At 37.4% G+C, this 21,542-nt stretch overlaps 1 long non-coding RNA gene across 1 annotated transcript in view; it reads right to left on the bottom strand.

Annotated features, from left to right (window-relative positions):
* Positions 1–6,766: 6,766 nt before the first annotated feature.
* Positions 6,767–21,542, bottom strand: part of LOC308071571 — a 377,062-nt gene continuing 362,286 nt past the window's right edge. The window contains exon 4 of the long non-coding RNA XR_013931244.1: positions 6,767–21,542. This exon is cut by the window's right edge and continues 46,968 nt beyond it. This is a non-coding gene — a long non-coding RNA (uncharacterized lncRNA).

Raw genomic sequence — 21,542 nt, 5'->3', positions numbered from 1 at the left:
CTTGACAGCAGTTTGCAAGGTAGGAGTTTATATCATTGTATTGCAGGCCTATGCTGAGAAAATGGACAGAGAATTGCCTGCTTGCATGCTTCTCTGCATTTAATGAGAGATTTTCCTTATCCTAGGACAGGGGCTGACACACTGCCAGCGTGAGTGCAAACGCAGTATGTGCTACAGCAGTGAAAGCCTTGTGGGGGTGGGGATATGAGCTCTTTTCCTACTGCCTCTGTGAAGTTTGTTGTCCATGTTGTGCAGCACAGTGACAACTGCTGTGAAGTACTCATTGGCCTCGAGCTTGTCATGCTTGTTTGTTATTCACAGTCTGACCAGAGTGTTCACTCATTAGTACGGGCTGGATCTGTGGCCGTTGTTCTGTCAACATGTCAGATCCAGCTGTAATCTACTAGGACTAACACTGCATATATATTTTTGTCTCTCTGCAATGGAAGCTAATGTAAAATTTTCAATTACTTCAATATATTTCAATTATTTCAATAATTTTTGTAAAGCTTTGCTTGGACCATATTTATCCTTTGTAGATGCAGGATGTTGCTGTCAAGTCTTTGACAGTAAGAACAGAGAACAGATCAATTAAAAGGCATTCTCAGGGCTAGAATTTTTAATCCATGTGTGTGGGTTGTATGTGCATGTTCAGGTTTTCTCTGTAATGCTGGTTGCATATTGGCATTATTAACTTGCAGCAAGTTCCCCATTTTCAAAATACTTGTGTCTATTAGCTAGCGATGCTCTCTTTCCTCTGAGGTTTGAATATCCACCAGCAAAGAGGATATTTATTTTAGTCTCAGTGAATGCTATCTAACCACAGCAAGTACGGCTTAAACTTGGTGTTATTGTGTATAATATCCAGAGATTTCATTTCCCTGAAACAATTGGAAACCAATTGAAATGACTTCAGCATTTCCTTATAGGAAGTGTTCCTAATCTTGTTACAGTTCTTATTGTTCTGTTCTGGATCCTCTTTAAGTAGTCCACATCTCTTTTTTAAAAATAATGTGGTGCCAGAATTAGCTAGCTGAGACCTCACCTGTACTGAACAGAGGGGAAAAGTTATTTCATAGGCTTTATATGTCAGTCTCTTTCTTGCAGCAGCCTCACATTCTAACCTCACATTCAGTCTGTGACTCATTATAAGCTCCAATCCTTTTCTACCCTGCTGATGCATGGATGGTGAGACCATCTATATTGCACGTTTAATTTCTTTCTCCACAAGTAGGACTTTTGCACTTATTGCTGAGCTCTGTCTTACAGCTTTCAGACCAAATACACCCCTCTATCTAGTTGATTCTGAACTCCAGGTGCTTTCTGTCTTACTTCTCCCAACTCAGTGCCACACACAGTAAATGTGGCTTTAAGCAGTATTCTCTTTAACAACGTGGGAGATGGCACTAGGAATTTGCCTAGAAAATCTAAGTCTCAGCTTCCCTTTACCTCAGCATTGTATCCCTTGGAGAATGAACCACTGACAGCTGTTTCAGATAGGACATTTCAGCCACTGTGCACCCACTTAACAGCATTTTCCTGGAGTCCAAGTTTCTATGGTTTGCATATGAGAAAGTCACAGTGAACAGTATCAAAAGCCTCAGCACAGTCAAGGTGTAACAGGCATTGTTTTGACTACCCGCTGGGGTACCTGCTCCATCACAGTAACAGATTGGCTAGCCTCGTCAAAAGGAAGTGATGTAAAGCCAATGTTGCCTGTTCCTTGCTATCTTATTATCTTCGGCATGCTGATAATATATCAAAACCAACCAAACAAAATGGTTCTTTCCACTTTTGGTCTGCTTTTCTCTTGTAAAATAAAATCAATAACCAGTCTTTCATAATTAACCTTTACGAAGAATGATATAAAAATACACCGAATGCATGAGCCTACTCCCCATTCCTCTCTTTATCCATTCAGCATCAGATTTATACTTTCTGTTTTCCTCTTTCCTTTTGAATCGAATGATAAAAAATATAAAAATCTTACTGTCTTAAGTTCTAAACAAATCAGTAGCAATTAACCTTGTGACCTAATATTTCCAGAGTGTTGCCACAAGTGTATGCCATTCCCCTCTGCTGCTTCTCCAATGTGCTTCTACTTTTTATACAATGTCTATTTTCAGACCAAGCAAGAGTTCCTTGTTTGGTACTATTGATCCATTAGTGCACTTCTCTTTCAGTAATGTGCTTTACCTTTGCATAAAACACGGCACACACTTCAGACCAATAAAGTCGTATGACTGCTAGTAACAGCCAACACAAATTCTAGTGATGTGTATCCACTTCGTTGGGATTCACTATTATAGCACTGCTAGAAGGTAACGTTTGTGACTGAATGAAAAAGAATTCATGTTACATCTTCAATGCCGTTTGGTTCAAATGATTGACATTCCCAGAATCTGAATAATGTTCCCTGTTCGCTGCCAAATTGACAGGAATTTCCAGTCATGGTTACAAGGGTCTTACAACTTCTAATATTTGCAGTTTATACACAATACAAGAAGCCATTTTAAATGAATATCAAGTACCGTCAATATGCCACAGAAAGTTGCCCACTGTACGTCCTATAGTCTTGTTGCCTCAAATTATTTCCCAGTCCTCAAAGATACACAAAAGGAGTGGTTTTCACTATCTGTGTTTGCTGAAAGATTGGGCTTTTATTAGTCTGCTCCATGGTTGAATCAATGCTTGCCCAACACGTACAATTCACTGTCAGAAATAAAAGTAACAATGAAGTCCTGTATCGCCACAGAATTATTGGAAAATGGGTGTCCCAACTTTTATAAGAAATAAAAGTATTGGGATACAGAACAGACATCCTTGCTGCATTTATGCTTCACCTTATCCAGACTTCTGAGTAAAAATATTAGAAAAAATTGTCCATACACATACATAGATCTACTCCCAGTGGTGTCACTTGCTAGAAGACACAACAAAGTAATGACATAATAGAAAAAATATCTTTGGAAATATAAATCCAGTGATGGTTTTGTGTGTTAGCAATGGAAGTACAAAATAAAGATCAGAGAACTCCCAGCTGTTTTTTAATGCTGCCTTGGATTTAAAGTACTTCTATTTCAACCATCTCTCAAGTATTAAAGTTTATTTCCTACTAGCCTTCCTTCCAAATTAACTGTATTAGCAAGTTTAAAGAAACCAAAAAGCTTTGTCCAGACATGCTATACCCCCACGTTGAACTGTACTGCTCCATTAATCACGATAAAATCATTATCAATATTTTTTCCTTGTGCAGAGTATAGTTTTTGTATGAAAGTCATTGCAACTGGAAGTATATTGTGCCATCTAGCAGCCGACAGTTCAAGTTGTGTAATGCATAAAGATTAGACTAAAGAAAATCCTACTGTGATTTCACAGCCAGTTACATTGATAACAGTTCTCTGAACTGGCCACTCTCTTTGTGACATCTGTTCTCACAGGACATTCTGGTAGCTTCGGATTTGTTGGTTTTTTTTATTTCAGAGTACTTAAGGAACAAATGTTATGCCCAAATATATTCTCTGCAATAAGCATATGTTCATGAAATAAATTAGACTAAGTACGTACCCAGGAGTAAAATTGGGTTTTACAAGCATGACTTCTACCACAGCTATCAGACTCGGGGAACACTTTACCATGCAGATCTTAGTGATATGGTAATAATATGATACCTTAAGCAAGCTGTTGGCTGAATCAGTCAAGTCCACCTCGGCTGTATGTTAGTGAAGTCATTTTATCCTCATAAGCTGATTTCAGTCCACTAAGACAGCCTTTTTGCTTTGCAGTGTGTATAGTCATTACATTTCTCTCCATTCATTTGTCTTCATTCAAAGCAGCACTCAACCACCTCAGTGCTTATTACTGTTAACAAGAATGTGGTCTGCCTTAATACAGTGTCAGATGAAATCAGGAAGAGTCATAGGGATGACAGCAAGAGAAACTGGATCAGTGTGCTTGACGTTATCACGTAGATTAGAAATATAAATGAGAGATGAAATGCAATTTAAGTGAACGCTGATGGAAAACAAATGTGCCATTGCAGGCAAACAATTTCTGAAGTAGCTGCATAGGAATACTCCTTCACTTGTAATTCTTATTATGGGATTGAAAATCAGAAAAAATCAGAATTGCTAAGGAAATCAGGAAATAGCAGATATTTTCACTAAAAGTGGTTCTATTATAATGAAATCCTTATCTTTCACTGTCAAGACAAGCATTATAAAACAAACTGGGTTATCTGCATGAGCTTCCTAAAAGCTTGTGTATTAAAGCTGTCCATTTGGCAGACAGACAAACAGGCCTAAAAGCTTTCTAGCTCATTTTAACACCTGTTTTTCTCATTGATGCTGGCACTGATGTTCAGTGATTATTGTAGGAGTTGATCATACTTACAAAACCTTGCTACTTTTCCTCTTTAGAAACCACATCTGAATCACTTTTGAATATCTAGCAGATGTTCAAGATAGTTCTTGGAAAGATGCAACAGAGTTTAAATACAAGGCTATTTGAAGCACCTCTACAATCTCTAGCTACTGTCCCTACAAAAGAAAACTTCTTGAAGATACTGTCTCATATAAGTACCAGCTGCTGACTTTCTCCTCTGAGTCAATTCATGTTGATCATTGAAGAGTCAGGATCCTAGACTAGACTAATCCTATCTAGCATTACAAAGCCCATATGTTAAATTTGTGCTTTTGACATTACAGTCGTCTTTTACTACCAATCCTTGACTTCCAACTATTGGTAATAGAAGGAATATAACTACTGAGGCCTAACAGTATGAACGGGAGAGGATAGTTTTGCCTTTTACAGCACTGAGTTTAGTAAGTGTAAAAATGCACACTCAAGGAAATATGTTAACTTGACTGAATATTCCTCACTTCACTAAGGAATCGTTATTTGCCAGCATTTCAGGTTTGCTCCTCAGCTCTTGTATACAATGAGTTCATGGGGTCTATGCTTAGATAATAAGGTTAATGCTCTTTTGGAAGCGAAGTGGTTTGTCACTGTGCAGCAGCAGATGGGCTTAAGGAATCCAAGGACCTGCTGAGAACAGATAGGATGCAGGTGTGTTTTAGAAAGACTTCACCATTTTCTCTGAAATACATTTAAGAGTTAAAATGTCGGCAGGAAAAGAAACAGCTTCATTAAGTATGGATGCCTAGATGCACTCCTTTCCTTTCTGTACGCCTTACTCTACTTCTGCATTAGCCATAGAGGAGTTAGATGCTCAAAGTGAATTTCATGAGAACATGCATGAGCAGCAGGTAGGCTAGAAGAAATTACTTATCTCTCACTAGCATAGAAGTCATACGTCTGTATATGGAGATGATCGCAGATACTGAGCTGAGAGTAACAAGTGTGATGCTACCCAAACTCAGAATGCCTCAGTCAGTCATCTGGGTCAAATCCCAACCAGTTCCCAACCAGCAAGAGAGGGCAGTCCTTGCTACAACAACTACAAATTGTGATTTTGTGAGCAAGCAGTATTGTCCCGTGGATTATATATTTGTGTCCTTGTATGGTAACTAAAGTCTTGTAGTCTATGTTTCTGATGCTAACAGACCCTCTTTCATAAATTTTTATATGGCCAGCTTTGGAACCAGCTGTCTCTTCGGAGAGCTTCTCAACTCTCTTCCCTGCCTGCCCCTCCACACCCCTTTTCCAGAAATATATTCCCAAGTATTCATATTTGCTGTTTTGAGCCCAAACCTGGACTACATACACCAAATCTAATCTAATCTGTTTTTTCCTACGTATATCTATATGTACCTGCCCTTTTAGATTCCCTGACCAATGAATGCTACTGATGGCTCACCCCAGTACTGGCACTGGAGCTACATCTCCTGAGTATCTTGGCTTGTTCGGCTCTCTGAGGAGAGAGGAAATTCATCAACCTGACATCCCACTACCCTTGTAATCCCACCAAATCAGGAATGTGTCCATGCAGGACAGTATGCTATGGTTCTGACATCATTTACACTTAAGGCAAAAGTGGGGCTGGCTCTGATAACTAATGGTGCAAGAACACTAATGTATAAAACTTTGTTTCAATTTAAAAAATAACAACCGCCTCATTTGTTTTAAAACCTCAACCAGGATTATAATCAGAAACTTGAATACCCTTTCTGTTCTTCCCCAATTAGATTAAGGACATATGACTGACCTTCAGATCAGCCCTCAGCTTGACAGACTAGATCAATGTATTATCCAGGCCTGTATTTCTCATTCTGTTTCAACAGTCAAATAGAATTTGTTATGATAAACAAGAACTTGCCAGTAACAGAAAATAAGATTCATGCAGCTAGCTTGCAATGTACCTGTTCTCGAAATTCTCTTTGTTTTTTAAAGAACTGCCAGTTTCCAAGCTCCTTGCATGAATATCACCTTCATTTCTCAAAGGTACTCTACCGTATTCACAATGAAGTAGAATGAAGTAACACTTATTATTAGATGGGGAGCTGATTTCTTTTAATATATGTCACTCAATCATGTAAATAGTTACTAGGATTTTACAGCCTTCACATACTGAAACCAACTGTTTACAGCTTTTCCTGGAAGACACAGAGTTGACATTACTTACAGATTGGCCATTGTGTTCTCTGTGTGGGAAGATCATAGGAGATCTCAGATCATAGGGGGTCTCAGCTTCAACAAAAGTGTAAACCAGACAAATTTCTGAACACAGACTCTATAACTGAACAGCAAAACAAGCACCCAAGTGGTTTGCCACACAACAAGGTAATTTCAATGACGTCTTTGGAAGTTTCTCCTGATTTGTTTTTATAGATATAAATGACTGAGAAAATGTAAAAAAAAATTCTTTTAAACTACATGTTCAGATGGTCAGGATTCCAACAAATGAAATTATTTTAAATCCAGAGTACCTTCCAAAGACGTAAATGTCATTGAAATTACCTTGTTGTGAAGACAGGTAAAGAGTTCTTTTCTAAAATCATTTGTATGCCTTAAATGACTTGCATTCATTGTCATGAAATAAGTCAGCCAAGTACATTCCTTTGTTGAAGTACATAAGTAAGTTTTGGGAAAAAGCACACACTGCGAGGAGGTGTCCTTAGGCCACCAGTAGTTAGTTCCTGTAAGAATACTGTACCCATGAGATGCAGTTAGGATTAGTTAATGTACTGTACTTTGATGATGTAGAAAGATTTCAAAGAGCTAATTGGTACTAGATTTTCCACTAGACTGGCATTTCTGTATTACCATTTCAACTATTTCACTCTTGATATGAAGTGATAAATAGATATTCAGACCAAATTGTAAGTTATTTTTGACAACTGTTCATTTATTGCATCTATTACTTGAAAACACAAAACACAAATTTTTACTATGAATGTCCCTTGCATGTAAGGAAAGAAAAACTTGTTTTCCATTTAGAAAGGAGCCTGAAATCTGTTCATTTTCCTTTTTTCCACTTGTTTACTCCCTAACAGAGTTTGTGGTCTGTATAAAAGAACAGGATTCTTAGAAGTAACTTATTTTCCTTCCCTGATTATACTGCAAGATTCAGTGAAAGAGGAAAAAAAAGCACAATGGGATTTTGTCAGCTTTTTGGTAACAGCAATAGAACTGAAATGTAAGCAGCAAGAAGCTTTTTTTTTCCCTCCAAAAGCTCAAGGTCAATATGAAAGTGACAATTGAAAAACAAGCTGAAGGAGAGTAACAGCTACCAGAAAAAAACTTTTTATCAAGGTAGGTAATGCCACACAGGAACAGATTCCTCAGCAAGAACACCTTGGAGGTATTCAAGGCAGCAAAACCAGGCCAGGGCTGGCTGGACCAAGTTCTAGTAATGGTACCACCTCAAGCAGGGGCCTGGAGTTGGTAACTCCCAGAAGTCCCTTCCAAGCAGTAGATCTGTGAATGGTGACCTCCTACTGCAATTACTGAAATTACCCAAGAATCATCCAAGAAAACAGATTATAGGGTCTTAGTAAAAAAGTTAAATAGGTAAACCTCCCAAATCTAGAAATAAACCCAACTACTGAAATGCTAATGCAAAAAAAAAGAGATTAAAATAAAGAAACTTATTCAATACTCAAAGCTACATTATAATTCCAGTATTTCTATTGAATTGCGCGTGCTAAATATAAGCAGTGACCCACACCCTTTTTTTCCTTGCAAGTCACCTTAACAGAAATCAGATACATTTACTTTATCACAGCAAAAGTCTGTGCACAGATTAAGTATTTAATAAAAGGTACTCACATCAACTGTCATCTGCATTTTGAAAATAATCCTGTAATTTTATATCAGAGGATTCCATTAAGGGTAGGTATTATTACTTTAACATACTTTTCTCCATTTGACATTTTCATCCCAGAATTTCACCCTCAAGTCTTTAAGCTATAACAAGAAATTTTATTTCCCCTGTTCCAGCACCCTTTATATTAAGACATTCCACTCAACTCTCTAAGATGACAGGATTTGTAACTGGTTGGATAGGCTGCCTGTTCTGCAGGTAAAAATTTAAAATACTAAATTCTTCCCTAATACTTGAGTCAGCGCACTCACAACAGGCCAAGAAGCGGATACTTCACTCTTTCAGCACGAGTGCACACAATGTAGACAAACTAAAGAGAGAATCCAGCATGAAACTCAGCTTTTCTCCCTCATAAGCACATGTGCAACCAGCTTATAAACATATTCTACTTCTTTAATGAATACATCCATCATAAGCCCACTACAGTTTCAGCTACAGCAATTCCAAGGGGCTTAGTTTCAGTGTGGGAGGAAGAATCGGCTCAGACTGGAGATTTATGGTTCATCTTGTGTACTGGCCAATATCAAAGGCATCACATATGCAGCAATAATCCTGTTCTTGCACAGGGATTTTCCCATGGTTTTGGGACAGGAACCTCAAAAAGAATGATGTTTGAATCAGGGTGATTTCACTATGAAACAAGGAAATGGGACCTACGTTAACCAGACTCAGAATTCAGCAACTATATCAATTCCCTACATGAAACAAGTGACCATCTGCCCCACTTTTTCATAAACGATACTAACATCTTATTACTGTGCCTCCCTATTTCCTCCCCTTTAGCTTTAAATCATTCTCTTCATATACCACTATCCACATATTTTTAATTTATGTCTTCCAAATTACTGCTTGGCTGCTCATCTCATCAACATATGGTAGCTCTGCTGGCTGGTGGCACAGACCTCCTACCTGGGGACCAATTACATACCATCTTGTGGCTGGCACAGTTACTTGCATGTCTTAAAGGCAATTACAAAATACCACCACCTCAGAATATCCTCATCAATGAAAAAGTTTTATCCAGATCTACTTAACACACTTGATCTTAAATTTGTTCACTCTGTAGTGGGTCATAATTTCAAAAGTTAAAATAAAGCTCGATGGTAAAATTGGCATTATCCTTCCAATCCTCCCATTCTGATCTTGAAGCTTCCATAAGATCTGGAAATTTCTCTTATATTCAAAAGTAGAGATTTGTGAGATAAAGAAATTATTAAATACCGTTTTCCTCCAAAAAGAAGAGGAAAGGTACATTTCTGCTCTTATTTTATTTGGAATAGTAGATTCCCTTTTTCAGATGCCCAGTGAGAAAAGTGCACAGAATGAGTGTGCTCCTCCTGAGAATGACATCTAAGGATGTTTCTAAGCTTAGAGGATCCTTCTTGCTGAAGTTTGAGTCTCTAGTGATCATCTCACAGATGTTCAATAATTATGCTTTTTTTTTTTGTATAAAAGCGTAAATTCCTTCATGTACATAAGCCAAGAAACAATGCAGAGTTGCTCATCTGAGCTTTTCTAATTGTTCTTATACCAGCAGCTTAGGAATTCTTGCAGATGGGTTTGTCATAATACTTTGTTGGCATTTTTTTTATATTAATTGCCTCTTCAAGCTAAGCAAACCAAGAAAAATAAAGCTGTGGTGAATACAGATACAATGTTAATTAACAGACACTCTAAATGTGAATGTTTTAGTAAGAATTAAAAAAAAAATAGTGTATTGACATGTCAGGAACTACTTTGAAAATCAAGTTTCATTTCCCTGAAAATGTGACTCTCTGCATTAGAATATATTGGGCTGAAATTTGCCAGGCAGCAAATTAAAGGTAAGGGCTTCATGTGTGCGCCTATGCATTACCACTCCAGTGATGATGTTTACCTCAGCTGCTCTTTGGGTAGACTGCAGAATTTGGACTTTATAATAACTTTATAATGTTACGAGTAATTTCTAGGCTCTAAAATATATCAATACAAAGTATTAGCATCAGTCTTCTGGGAGAGATTTCCTGATCAGGCAGGCCAAGTTACCATTTAAAGACATGGCAGTTTCTACACTGCTGTCTGTCTTACATCAGTGAGCAAAACAAAGGAAGCAGTACCAGCAATGGATAAATTTTGCTATGTTCTACTACTCTGAGGAATGCCAAACCATCTGTATATAACAACTGGTTAGAGAAGCTCACATGAGCGCCTCTGCGGAAAAAAACAGTTAATAAAATCAAAAGATAAATGAAAACAATGGGTTCCACTACAGTATTGTCTCTGGGAGCATCTGATATTGTTGTCCTCGAGTAACTAGCACTGCTAATATGTAATGTTTCAAGTAATCCTGTCTGAGAGGTGAGGTCTGGAGATAGAGAGATTTTATTAATCCTCCCCTAGAATTGATTTTACTATGCTAATATTAGTTCTTTTTCTCCATCTTGTGCTTCCCTTAGGGTCACGCTGTGCCTAAAACAATTATCGCCTAAAAAGGAAGCAATAATAGAGATTATTTGCTTCGTTTGTCTTCATCTAGTTAATTACTTCAGCCTGCACTTGCTTTCCCCTGTCCTTTTTCAATTTCCTGGACAAAGTGAATGAATTGTTATTGCCAGAGCAGAAGGGAGAAAGAGAAAAAGGAGGGGTGTTGAGAGAGAAGGAGAGAGAGTTTGTTTTTCTGTATGTCTTAACTTCTGCTTTGCATTTGGATAGTTATGGTGCTAAAAAATCCTCATTAATAAATAAAAGCAACTTTCTAACTCTGTATTTCCTTTGGTCCCAAAGAAAATCAAAAGGTCATGCAAATGTAAAGTAAAATGCAATTAATTATCAAGCTCTGGGGAACATTTCACCAAAGCAATTGATTTCACTTCACTACTGCAGCCACCTCTCATTGGAAACATATCAGCTGTTTAACAGCCCACTCATAAAACAAGAAAACAAATTACCTCAACATTTCCTAGGGAATAAGCTTTCAGTCTTCCACTAGAAGACAGGTCAAAAATTACTGGGTTTCTTTTTTTTTTTTTTTTTTTAATTTCAATTCAAATGATGTCTAGTAAACCTACAAGAAATCTATTACAAAAATAAAGGAATACAGCTGAAGATTTCATACACTAGAATGTATGGCTTAAGTTTTAGTAAATATATAATAGGATCTTCAATGACTGCAGATAACAAGGATTTGGAGTTGTCACATCAAGCTGCATTTCTACTTAACAGCATGCTAGGAAATAAATTTCAGTAAGGTACAGGACTCGACTCACATGTGCAGGGCTTCCATCAGTGAAGACATTCTATCCAAGTGTGATTCCAGTACAAGTATGTGCAGGGCTTTGAGGAATCTGATAATTTATCTTGACACAATCAGTTCTGAGCTTGACAAGGGGCACTTCTTACCTAAGAAGGGAAAGAGACACTGTCTAAAATAACATATCCAAAATAACTAGTTCATTTTCTAGTCTTGCCACATGCAAAGCTTTGAGTTTTTCTTTGCTCCATTTTTCTACGTGTTGAACAGGACAGTGATTCCTTTTCTCTGTCCCTCCCTTCTCTTGGGCTAGGGCCACATCTTACTTTACTATGTGTCTAAAGAGACAAAATTCTCTGTTGATTTTGATGCTCTTCAGACACTTCACATACCAGTAATTAAAAAATAATTTTAGTTTCTTTCCAAAAGTGCTGAAAAATGTGGAATTACCATTACCACTCAGGAAGTGACTCAGCAGTGTCCTCCTACTGTGTCACTGGTTTTGGAAAGTTCTATAACATTATACAGAAACAGAATAATTAAACTTTCATTTTTACCACTTATTCCCTCTTTTTAGTATGATTCTATATGTGGAACATCTGTCTTGTATTCCCATGATCAGATATTTAAACTTAGCTTTAAAAGTTAACTTTTCTAAGAAACAATAATGCCAGGGACTAAAATCTTTGTCATGATACATGGGTTCTGGCAGGCAAATCCAGCAAGATGAATTCATTCAAGCAAACATAGTACATAGAGGCACATAAAAAAGCATAATACACCCAGCTGGACAATACAGGAGCCCCAAGCACTGAGTAGCAGCTGCCATTCTGATTGGAGTGCTCATTAAAAGCTGCCAGCTTTCACGTAGTAAGCCAGAAATGCCTGCCTCTAGGAACATAATAGGTCAGAAATTGCCAAGTTTTAAGGACACAAAGCACAGACCACTTGCAGTACCTTAAAGTTCCTATAATTCAAGCAAATCTGTTTTGAATGGTATTTCTGAATGGCATTTCACCTGAAGTCTCTTAGCCCATGGGCCCTCCTGACCTCCCTTGCTGCTTGCGTGGAGACAGCTCTAATAGTGTGCATGTGTGAAACAGAATTTCCCTTACTTGTAACCAGTCAGAATAAAAAAAGGGTTATAAATATTAAAATAGATTCCCAGATCCAAATGTCTCAGGACAGATAGATACATGATGGCACACAAGTCTGTCTAGAAGGGCACAAGGACTGCAGAGGTGACAGTGCTTCCCCGAATAGGAATTGTCACTGGCCTTGGAAACGACACCCTGAGGTTTTATTTCTTCCCCTTCAAATCAGGACTGCTCTCAAATCAACACTGTTTTAAAGAGTACAATTTTAAATGTTATTTAATCTTTATCTGATATATATTAGCATGTATAAACAAAGAAATGCCTTCAATAAGGAAAAGGTGCCTAGCACAGCTAGTGTAATCTGAGATAACATTTGAAAGTGTGAGTATCTTTAAGAAAGGCCAGCATTTTTTCAGTTACTGTGATGCAGCTGTGTTTCAAATGGCAATTTTTGAAGGATTTCTTTTTTTTTTTTCCCCCACCCAACCCTGCAATACACTACCTGGTATTTAATCATCTTCAGAAATGAAAAAAATTTCATCCACATTCTTGAAAAATCAAAAAATGATACTGATGTGTAGGTTAGATACCTTGTGATTAAAGAAGCAATTTAGCATTCATGACTGATTTTTTTACTTTTCTGATGATAGCACATTTTCATATAGAGGCTGATGCCTTGTAAATACATAGGACATACCGGAGCACTTAAAAAATGAAAATACAGTGGTCTATGTTATTAGTAGAAATCTTAATCTATTAAAAAGTATGACAAAGTACTGACAGAGTTACTGAAAGACATTTGGCAGCATTGATTATGTCTGAAAATAATTTTAGCTACCATCTTATTTTAGACAGTCACAGGAGTCCAACTGACTTTGATCTAAGAAGCTGTTATCAGAGAGATCTGAAAGCTCGATAAAATACAGGGAAATAAATTTTTGAAACCAGGCCAAATGTCATCTTGAATACTTGGAACACACAACAGAATAATTGATTGGCATAAGGGAACTAGAAAAGTTAAATTATCTTAATTCCTGTAGATACGATTGGACTTTTTTATTTGCTCTGTCACCCAGTTTGCACACCTGAATATTCTGCTCACTGTAGTGTTATAGAGTTCTTTCCAATTAACAGATAAAGCAGGCTCAGCATCTCCACTTTTGGAATATCACTTTTCCTCATTTACAGACGTTGTATTTACAAAATAATTGCTTCATTATGATGCTGTACCTTCCCATTATTCCTCAACTCATGTAGTATTTTCCCCATGTAAGAGATTGCCTGGAACCCTGTATGTATTTAAGATACAGATTACAAAGAAATATTCAAAAGCACAGAAATATCCTTAGGTCCAAGTTGCTTTGAAAAATGGAATGATATATTTCCAAGAAAAAAGCAGAAGTTAGGTGCCACCTTTCAAAAGAAAATGAAACGTTGCTAAATTTCCATTTTTGCTGTTACACATCTCTACCTCCCAGCATCATTTACATTTAATATATTTTACTGTTCTATGACTCTATGATTATATTCAAGTGTTTAACTTCTGCTGGAAGTCAATAGACTCATAAAAAAAAATTACATCTGTTTTATAGAAAATACCTCTGAATAAGAAATCCAAAAGGCTTAAATCACTTCTGGGATGAAGAGACAAAATTGTTGTTTCGTGTTTTCTCCATGGCTATTTCCTAATTGTTGATGCTGTGGTGCCAATGTCTCTAAGTCATTTACATACCTTTGAAAATGTAACCTGAGATCTCCTGTTCGTTGCTCAGCTCCAAATAATTCTTTGTGTTCTCACGTAACATTTTCTATATTCTATTACCTTCAATTCAACTACTACTAAACAAGTTTACAAAATGTACAGTTGCTTTAAATTACTGGATTTCTCTTTTTCCTTCATACTCCCTCAAAGAATGTTTTGAAGGGTGTACTTACATATAACATTTTGCAATTTCTTAGGATTATTGAGTTTCAAAATTGATCAGATTTCAATTACCAATAGTGGTCTTGCAGGATCTCAGTAATTACCACAATGCTCACAGGGAACTTACTAAATCTGAAGTGGTTTTCCCTTTTATATAAAAACTTTACTCCTTTTGCAAAAAAAAAATAAATAATCTTGCTAGATTGTTTTAAGAGGACAACATTCATGCCTAAAGCTACTTATGGATGATAAGAGTAGTACTGTTTGCTTATGTTATTTTTCCATATTTGAAGTTAATTCAATATTCTGCCTTACCCTGCTACGTACTAAATACTTCGCAGCTTTTAGGTGCTTCATTTTATCATTTTTAACAGTTCTCATGTTCCTTTCTAGCTACATAAGATTTAATTTTTATCCTTATTTTCATTGAAATAAGTGTGATTTCTTTCTCTATCATAATCACCTCTACCATCCCACAGTAAACAGCAAGTAGCTCTAATCAATCTTTCTGTCCATTATTTATTCCTTCAAAGGCTGTCTTTTAAAAGTTCAATATTTTTCTTGCTATATATTTTATAATACACTCATGTAATTTTCATATCTAATGATACCATTGTCACAAGGTGCCAGATGTTCAGTACTTTTTAACTACCCTACCTAGGGCTTATGTCTCAGAACTAATTGAGATAATCTTTGAGATAATCTTTGATCTGGGTATTTTATTCCAACACTTGGAGTACACAATACTACATTACCTCAAGTTATGCTCATGAAATATTTAGTAATTGCTGTAATTGCTCATAGGAACAGAAATTTTAATGTTTGACCCCCAGAAAGAAGTCTGCAATAGCTGCTTTTCCCATACATTCCTCAACCTGCTGTAGTCTATAGGACTACTCAAGTGCTTAATGCTATGCGTGTTGAAGAACTGCCTTCTTAAAACAGGGAAAACAAGTTTTTGTCAGGTAGGAAAAATATATATACAAGAAAACATATTACTTAACAGTCCTAAGTGACATCTTTTAAATTTTGATTCTTCTCTCCTAGCATCTTACAGCTTTCAGTAGAAATTACAGAATTTGTGAACTGAAATTCCAGCGATGGAATAACCTGTTGTCCAAAAAGATATTTCTTAAAAAAAAAATAAAAAATAAGTTGAGAAATATTTTTTTTAAAATTAATTTTATTTTTTCTTCCAAAAATTAGTTCTCAAAATAGTGGACATTTGTACCCAGCATGTTGCTTATGACCTGATTTGCTAAGCCCATGCTGCCCTTGTCACACTACAGAAAGCCTTCTCTCCCGAAAGTATTGATATCTGTCTTGATAGCCTGGGAAAAAGATGCTTAACAAGACCCAAATAGATTCTACAGCTCACAGGTCATTAAGACCAAAATCTCTCACAGTGATCACTTCCTCTTCCAAGAGTTGCAGTGAATTTGAGAATAGCACTCCACAGCAGTGTTAACGTTATGGATTAAAAGTTTGAAGCAGACTTAAGACTTAAAAGCAGATTCAGCAGTGCTATTTTTACATTGCCAAGTAAGCATAAAACTGTTTTAACTTCTGAGAAAAAGCAGTAGAGAGAAGAGCTTATTTTCAATGGAAAAGAGAACGTCTGTCTCTGGAGACATTGCTTCTTCATCTAAAGCCATCCCGAATACAGTGTGTGCCAATCAGTTCAGTTCCACTGAGTGCTAAAAAGAAGATGAATAAGCAGGTTTATATTACAAACTGGTACTGAACCTAGGAGCTTGGAAACCTAGCTTCCCTTCCTTGCCAAGCTCTCTCTAACCTCAGGTATCTGTGAGCTGATTTACTAGTCCCTAGGTTTTATCTTGCCTTCTATTATTGTTTTGAATGGCATTAATACAGGAGTGCACACAGTGGAAGCTTCCAAGAAAACTTCTGAAATATTTAGATAGTAATAATAATAAATTTTTCATTATTTGCTTTAATGCTTGACCCCCTGCAAGCAAAACATACCTTTTTTTTCTGCCAGAATGTTATGTCAACTATGAACTCAGTTGTCTGTGACATACGGACTTACCCTAGAGTTTGTTTCGATGATTATATTTTCTATGCAACTTTTTTAATAGGACATAATATAATAATAATTTCAATTTAAACTATAGTTAGAACAGTTGAAGGGATTGTATTTTACTGATACCAAAAAGGGTGGGATGGAAAGCATTTTAAGAGGCCAGACTTAAATTTTCGAAGCAGTTTCAAGGAAATAAGATTAGGAGAAACCATGTGACCAAGATGCAAGAGAAAGCAGCTGCTTAGGTAACGGTAAACATGGGAGACAGTGAATCACAAGCTGAAAGTAAGCCAACAATGACAAGCTCCTAAAAAAGGTGTGGAAGGGTCACTATTTAAAAGGTGTGTGTAAAGAAGGAATTTAGCTGTCTTACAGTCTGTAATGTAATTATTCCTATGTACTTCCTTTTGTGGTAAGGTCTCAGCTAGCCCATAGTATCCTTACTAAGAAAGACATGAACAAGAGTAGGCAAGAGCACGGCTCCCAGAGCATAGCAAGCTTACAAAGTCACAGAAATTAGCTGTGCAACAGCAACGCAAAAAAGCCCAGAGTGTCTGCTAATACAGTGATATGATAGTGATGTGGCATATTGCATGGTGCTCAATATAGGCAAGATAGGTGCTTGACAGAGTCCTTGCAGAGACCCTACAGATCCAAGACTCCAAACCCTGAAATGCAAAGAAGGAGGGAAATCTGGAGACCACCCTCAAAAGAGCAGAGGATGGAAAATGCAGGCAAAATGATGATCAGTCTGGTTTTCCATTGGAACAGCCCAAGAAAAAAAATCAGTTTAGTTTCAGCAGACAAAATGTAAGTTAGATATTAGAAAAAACTTTGCAACTTTGAAAATAAGCACTAAAAAAACCTATCAGAAGCAGCTGTGGAATCCCTTCACTAATAGGTTCTGATAATAGGAGCTCTTGTTCCAGCCTCAATACAAGGAAATGAAGCGGATGATCCCAGAAGGTCACTTCCCAATCAAACAGATCTACAAAGCAGTTCTGTGAACTACTTATGTTTGAAAAGAAGCCTGTGTTAAATGCTGACTGTTAGTGTGAATTCAGTGATTGAATAAAATCTGTGAGGAAGCTATACTCTTGAAAAACTGGCAGCCAGGGCTTAATGGCCAGAAGTTGTGAAGTTCCTAATCAGAAGCCAGAAACATGTTTGCAAGAATCCAGGTCAATAGTAAAAGATTACTCAGAAGTAAAAGTTTTAGAATAACTAGCATAGAAAACATTTTTTTTTAATATTTTTTAAAAAAAATCACCTATTCAAATTGCTTTCAGTATAAATAAAATAGTCCTGGCCATGAACCACTCTCTTTTTGTTGGATTACTGTATAAATAAAGTTTCAGCCAATTACTTAGAAAGACCTATCTGTTGCTTAATTTTGGTTCTATACATAAACAAGGTTCAATGTTGCATTCCCCAGGAAAATTAACTCGGTCTTTAGCATAAACAGCTCCAGTAGAATATAAATGAAATCAAAGTTTTTAAGACATGTGCTTTCTGATTGCTTTCTTACAGGCTACTGTGTGGACCATTCATCTTAATGACACTAGATATGACTATATTTCTCATATATCTATGTTTCTACAGTTTTCAAGGTGATTGTCCTCATTTTCTTAGACTGACACTAGTTTAAAAAGGGCAATTTATTTGATCTGAAAAAATTGTTTCACTTAGAGCCCATCTTTTGGCTATGAAAGATGAGTATAGGCCTGAATTCAGTGATCTTCATATGCTATAGCTTTTTAATTTAAAAAAATTAGACGGCGGCTAATTTCCAAAATAAAGTATCAATAACTAGATTTTTTCCATGATTTCAGGATTGTAGATTTCTAACATTATGCTAAACATTCAGTTCTCTGATTAGATTTATTGCTGGTGTCAGAGATGGCATCAACTATCACTTAGAAATATATTTTGTAGGATGCTATCATAGCTGTCTGAATTCTTTCAGGCATTGTTCTTGAAGATGTCTTTTGCTACAACATGCTTAAAATATAATAATTATTTTATTTTCTCAGATATTTGATATGAGGTTGTTTCTCAAGTGTTAAGCATCTGTCCTGACAACACTGTACTTCTGTCTGTGAGTGTCTGTGGATGTTGTCTACCTAGACTTCAGTAAAACCTTTGACATTGTTCCCCACAGCATTCTCCTGAAGCAGCTGGCTGCTTATGGTTGGGACAGGCGTAGTCTTTGCTGGGTAAAAAACTGGCTGGCTGGCTAAGCACGCGTGGTGGTGAATGGTATTACTTCCAGTTGGTGGCTGGTCACAAGTAGTGTTCCACAGGGTTCAGTACTGGGGCCAGTTCTCTTTAATAGATCTTAAATGGATATTATCAATGACCTGGACAAGAAGATTGAGTACATTCTCAGTAAATTAGCACATAACACCAAGCTAGGTGGGAGTGTTGATCTGCTGGAGGGCAGGAACGCTCTGCAGGGGGATCTGGACAGGCCGGATCAGTGGGCCAAGGCCAATTGTATGAGGTTCAACACGGCTAAGTGTCAGGTCCTGCACTTTGGTCACAACAGTCCCACAAAACACTAAAGGCTTGGGGAAGACTGGCTGGAAAGCTGCCCAGTGGAAAAGGACCTGGAGGTGTTGGTTAATAGCCAGCTGAATGTGAGCCAGGAGTGTGCCCAGGTGGCCAAGAAGGTAAATAGTATGCTGGCTCATGTCAGGAATAGTATGGCCAGCAGGACAAGGGAAGTGATTGCCCCTCTGTACTTAGCATTGCTGAGGCCACACCTTGACTACTGTGTTCAGTTTTGGGCCCCTCATGACAAGAAAACACAGAGGTGCTGGAGAGCATCTAAAGAAGGGCAACAAAGCTGGTGAAGGGTCTGGAGGAGCTGCTCCTCTTTGGAGGAGCAGCTGAGGGATCTGGGGTTGTCTAGCCTGGGGAAAAGGAGGCTCAGAGGAGAATTTACTGCTCCCTACAACTACCTGAAAGGAGGTTGTAGTGAGGTTGGTGTTGATCTCTTCTCCCAAGTAACAAGCTATAGGACAAGAAAAAATGGCCTCCAGTTGCACCAAGGGAGGTTTAGACTGAATATGAGGAAAAAATTCTTCATGGAAAGGTTTGTTAAGCATTGGAACAGGCTGCCCAGGGAAGCGGTGGAGTCACCATCCCTGGAGGTATTTAAAAGAGGTGTAGATGTGGCAGTTAGGGAGATGGTTTAGTGGTGGACTTGGCAGTGCTAGGTTAATGGTTGGACCTGATGATTTTAAAGGTCTTTTCCAATCTAAATTATTCTACGATTTTATCTGTTGTTGGTGTTTCTAAATAGCTTAGCTTCTATTTAACATCCTTGAAGCCTATTTGTCAGGTGGTATAAATTGACATGGCTTCATTGAAACCAGTGTGCTTTGCAAGTCTACAAGCTGGAGATCTAATCCTTCATTGTCCGAGTGACCTCTTAGTATAATTTTACACCTGTTCGGTGCTTCTGAATCATTATTTGACATGTGTTCAGTCAGAGACTCTCACAATTCAATGTCTTCCATCCTTTCTAATAGCTATAGCTTCATGACAGTTCCTCAAAATTTGATCCCAAATTACTCAAACATGCACAAAACTACCACTTGTGTTTACATTTTAGAATCTGCATGCCAAGTTCCACCCTGATTTTATACTTCTTCGCTTTACTGCGGATACCTGAGACCTAACTCTGCTGTAGTTTGTATTAATATGGATGATCCCACCAGATCATTCACTTACAGATTCTTAACAGCTTAAACAGCTATTGTCATGGTTTCTAGTCTTGCAACGTGAACTATTCTGCTATCCTCATCTTTACACTACACAATTGTGATTTTAGGTATTTATATCTCATGGAATGGATTATTCACATTCAATTCTTCTTTGCAGTAATAATAGATCAGTATCATTCAATGGCTCAGACACTTCTATCGTGTATATCTGAAGCTATCAATACTGTTCTCCTGGGTTGGGGTTTTTGTTCATCACTTTCACCTAAGTAGAATGATTGGCTTGGCATAAAGTACCGGTAAGACACAAGTGGGCCTCTAACGAGTGCCTCACAAAACTTGCATAAAGGGACATGCCTGAGAGAAGCCTGAAAGTGGGACAGGTTTTTCAAAAACAGGACTGTATCAGGTAGAGCTGCAGAGAACCAGGCAGTGCTGCTGGCCTGTAGGCAGAGACAGATTGCACTAATTTAGATTGTTCCTTGGGGCTTTCAAAATTATGACATGGGCCCCTCGGTGGGTGTGAGTTATGAGCTGCAGCTCTTTGAAGAACAGCATTGAATTTCACCCCAATGTATAGGCTCTGCAGCCCGATATATATCATGTTGAGGTCACTTCTTTCACATCAGAACTCTGTTGTTCAAGTCAGTGAATTCTTGGTTTATTCAGGTTAGTATCTGGGGCTAGTCCCTAATTTTCTGAATTCAGTAGGCATATCTAATATACTTCAGATCAAGCTCTTATTCAGTATTCTATCCTTTTATGTCTTACACTTTCTTCTTATATTTTTATGTTTCAACCATGTGGTAAATTACCTCTTTTAAAGTAAAATCTTACTGATGGATTTATTACCTAGCTTGCGCGGATAACACTTGATTCTAGCAGGTGAATATTCAGGACTAGACAGTGAACAAGCCTCAGCAGGCAGAAAAAAAGAGGATGAGGAAGAAGTCTTCTTTCCCTGACATGTTATACCAGCCTCCTTCTGTATGTTTTAGCTTGTTATTTCTCCCACCTTCCAGGTCTTATTTTTTTATTCCCTCATATTTCTTTTTCTCCTTTCTTGTACACTGATCAAACACTCACAGCCTGCCTTTCATAGAGAACAATATTGCGGTCGCATTTTCCATCAAACCATTGCCACTGGGATAAGCGATGGTGATTTCTGTTACTAGAACATGTTACAGTTAATATCAGAAAACATTAAATTATGAACTCAAGGAACAAAGAAGTTAC

This window comes from Falco punctatus (assembly GCF_963210335.1).
Source record: "Falco punctatus genome assembly, chromosome: 11".
NCBI classification, from domain to species: Eukaryota; Metazoa; Chordata; class Aves; order Falconiformes; family Falconidae; genus Falco; species Falco punctatus.
Note: the sequence above shows the minus strand (reverse complement) of the source record. Positions and strands in the feature narration are given on the sequence as shown.